Genomic DNA, 4,508 nt, shown 5'->3' on the forward strand with positions numbered 1-4,508 from the left:
TTCCAACAATAAATAATAAATGCAGTAATAAAAACGCATGCACTGAAGCTTTGGATTAATTGCAGCCCTCTGACCCCAGAGAGATGTCCTCATGTCACAGGGAGGGACCACATGGTCTGTTTCCCCCACAGTAGTTGACCTCTCCTCACTCTGCTGGGGCCAGAAACCCCTCAGTTCAGTAATGGCTTTCCGCCTGCCAGATAATGTCATCTGACACGCACTGATTTGGGAGAGGTAATTGCACCCCACACAGTTGTAATTTCTCATTCATGCATGTTTGAGTGGTGACTTATGCCACTACTAATTGCCAAAGTCCACTGACTGCAACCCCTGCCTCAGAGTAACGTCTCTAATGGGCACTTTCTCAGTTTCACACTGGGAATACTGAATTAAAGTTGAAAGTTGAACGCATGGTGTTTATTATTTGTTCTCCCTGCTGAGTGAAGTCATTCTTGCCTCAGTTCTTTTGATGATAGCATAGCCTTGATATTCTCCAGGATTTTCATTATGCCAGTGAAGGTTACATCATTGTCTATTTGGGCCCTGTTAGTTCAGCAGCCATTAATGTCATACATTAATACCATCATCCTGATCTTCGGCTTTTGTTTAAACAGGTGGATGGAACCTCATGGTGTTTGTTATAACCCTTTGTAAAAACAGAGAGGTGGTGTAGGGGGGTGGTCTTAATTCATGTAAAGTGCACCTCAGTTATTATTTTACAAAAACTGGCACGTGGAATCATCCTCAGACTTCACTACTTTACATTAAAACTATAAAAAAAATATCACTAACAAGTATACATATGAGCCGTATGATCATAAAAAAAGAAAAACAAATAGTTTATTAGCATTTGTTTAATGACCAATCAGTGATGTGCATTGTCCAAAAAATATTTGACCTTAGAAGCCAAATATGTTTCCTATAAACAACAGAAGTAAAGAGAGGAAGTCTTTAAAGTAAACCAGCAAAGACAGGCCACTGAGGCTCTGCAGGGGGCTACACCATGGGAAATTAGGACCCAAATGTGGTGAAAGTGACTCCCCACCTGTGTCTTGTAAAGACTTTCCAGGGTGTAGTAAAAAAGCAGGTCTGCTTTGGGGCTGTAGGCTCACGGTACAACAGCTTTTGGCTGAGCTGTACAATAAAGAAATGTTTAAATTGGCTTCCCTTCTGCGTTGAATATTTATACTTAATTTAATGTGATATGATGTTAATACTATACTCCAGAGGTATAGTTAAACATTACCTAAAGTCAGAAACTAGTTTAAAAACAGCAAGCAGCATTTTACTGGATGTTAATGTAATTTAAAAAGAATTCAATTTTAAATGTGAACAGTTTTTTGACTTCAAATGCAGGACACATCGCGGCATTTCAGCAAGAATACACCTCTTTTGTCCATAAACATCACAGCACAAAGCTGCAAATACAAAGCCTCTCAGCTCCATTCAACTCATGAATATATAAGATATATATTGTGTTAATACTTATATATCAGCCTGCCCTGTGTTACTAGACGCGCAAACATACGGACACACACACATGCGCGCACACTCACACACACACACAAACAGTTGTACAATCAGATGAGCTAAGCCCACTATCTTGTTCTTTTTTGAATCTCCTTAAAGCAGTCAAGATAGCTCCCTGAGGCAACTACTGATTTCACTGGATAGTAACACCTTTTATTATGCCTACCTACAGCAGTTTTTTTTACTGAGCCTCACACCTCGGGGACCTTTAAGCTGCGTACTTCTCAAACTATTTGGAGCAGGGACCTCTACAAAGCCTGTTACATCTCTGGAGAAAACTAAGCCGTAGCTTGAGAGAATTGCCATTGAGTAAGCGTTTAAAGTAAATGCTATGGCCTTCTGCACCCACTTGTTTGCAACAAGCCAAGCATGGTGGCCAAGAAAAGTTCTCAACTTCACACCAGGAAGGATGTGACTGCTGATGCATGCCAGATGAGGAGACACCAGACTCGTATTGCAGAGTGGAGCTGCTGCCATTTGTGGCAGAGGAATGTATTTTATGTGCAGCATCTGTGTGGTGCTGCATTAATTTAGTCTATGTCAAGGGTCACATGGTTTTATTAAGGTGTGGTGTATAATGCAAAAATATTTTCCAACATAAAAGTCGGAAGGGATTGTACAACACAGTATAATTTGAAATGCTAAACTTTAGGAAATAACAGAATATTTATGTTCTGCAGACAGCAGCTTTTAAAAATATGCTAAATGAACAGAACAACAACACAAGCAAAAATAAAGAAGGATATTTCAAAACACTGGACTTGTGGCTCATTTCTTGTTCCTCTAACAGATTATACATAAAACACTATCTCAGGCCTAATAACAGCTCGATGTTTCAAGCACTTTTTTCTTTTAAAGAGATCTGTCTGGTACTGCACTTTGTGTTGTCTAGACATGAGCCTACATGTGAAGTGCTGCAGACACAGTGTGACACTCAGGTGTTATTTTCCATGTTCTCAGACATTACATCATCCACTACTAATATTGAACATGTAATGCCCATGAATAGAGGTTGTAACGATGAAACGGAATGAAGGAACTGAAGCCCAGAGCGGCTTTGTCAAAATGTAGTGCATAGGTTTTTCAAGTTTCCCTTTTAGATCTCTGTGTTTTGACGAATATAGGTAAATTAAAGCTGAAATAACTTTAAAATGTTAAAGTCGAAATGTCAAATGTTTAAACAGTTGGAGCAGCTATCACTTCAAACAACGCTTTTGTATATACTGTAGCCTTGTGTAAGCTGCAACTATGTTTGTCATTGAAGCCTATATTCCAAATCACAGCACCGAAACAGTGCAGGTCATTCAATGCTAATGCACACTGACTAAAACAATGTGTCACATTTGGCAAAAAGCAGCTTTATGTAAAATACAGTGCTTCAAAAACCAGAGTGTAACTCATCAAACTTTACAGCTATGGGTAGAAAACCAGGAGGAGCATTGCTGCTATAATTTCAAAGCCAATGAGAGGACTGGTACGAAATAATGCAGCCAATCAACAGAGACTATACAAGCAAAATGCTTTGGACAAACAATTTTTTTTAACAGAACCAATTTTAATCCCTTGATATATTCCCTCACACACATAAACAACGGGGAATCTAGTTTTCAATCTTCTTGAAGTTAGAGATATTTGATGAGTTTGCATCATTATACTTTAGAACATGTTGACATGGAGCTTCTATTTAGTCTCAATCACTCTGCTTTGTTAAAGGGCAATACTTTCCCTTTTTACTCTTACATTATATGATATAATTAACCCCTAGTTGTTGCTGTTGCCCATGCTTGAGTCAAATTAATATACAGGGAGCAGTCAGTGACACCTAGGGGTGAGAAGTCATGCACTGCACGAAAGTTAAACTCTGGATTCACTGAAGAGATGCAATGCAAAAATGACTGGCAAACAGACAGTCACTGTATTCCATTTTACATGGGCTTTAGGTTGAATATAGAAGAGCAATGCAAAATACTGCATACATATTGATCAGTTACTTGGGACAGCCGTCCTCTCAATGCAATGCACATCAAATGTATTCACCATTCATATCTTGTGTTTTAGGATAGGCATACATTTGTTTGTGTGTATGGCTTTATTTTATCTAACATGGCCAGGGGCACACAGACTAAGGCTGGACACGAGTGTCAAGGATTAGGAAACCACTTACTGCACAAAGTACAAAGTTATCAAGTTCTATAACTTCATGGTTATTACTGATCCACTCTTTAATTATGGTTTCATACTGGATGGCATTAATGTTCTCAATGTTTTGCTACCATTATGTGCAGTACACTACATTAGATCGACAAAATGTTTTAAAAAATAACTATATAATTCATAAAATTAAAAAAAATTAAGATCATACAGCCTTATTTCAGCCTGTGTCAATTTATACAGTAGGCAATAAGTGTAGGCTATAGAAAATTGCATGCTACTAAGGTAAAAGAGCACGGTGTGAAGAAGAGTGTTTCAAAGACAAAGGAAGCAGCAAATATGTAGCTTAAAGTTTGGGATGCAAGTGAATTAAATTTATTTCAAAGTGTTGAAAATAAAAACAAACTGTGCCTTTAAGAAACAGCGTCATCCTCCAAACGCCTGCCCCTGTCAGTGACGTTTACTCGCTCCCGGCATGCACACTGGAAGTGTAATTATTGCTAATGGCGGGTCTTTTTACGAAATATACAACATTTAAGCTATAGTTTTCTAACTGTGTGCATTCACATAAAATTACGGATTTCAAATAAGCACCTGCGGTGAATAATTTTCGAGGATAAAGAAAGCAAAGGAGCTCAATAACAGGACTATATTGTATATTGTGACTGTTATCATGTGGCAGCCATCCGTTCACTATCGACTCAAACAGAAACTGAGCAGGAAGGTTGCGCGTTTGACTTGAGAAAGAAGCTTCACTTGGAGATGCTAGCTCATCTTAATGCCTGTCTCAGAACAATACTACAAAACAGTTGTCAAAAGAGCTAACT

This window comes from Labrus mixtus, chromosome 15 (genome assembly GCF_963584025.1).
Source record: "Labrus mixtus chromosome 15, fLabMix1.1, whole genome shotgun sequence".
NCBI lineage: Eukaryota > Metazoa > Chordata > Actinopteri > Labriformes > Labridae > Labrus > Labrus mixtus.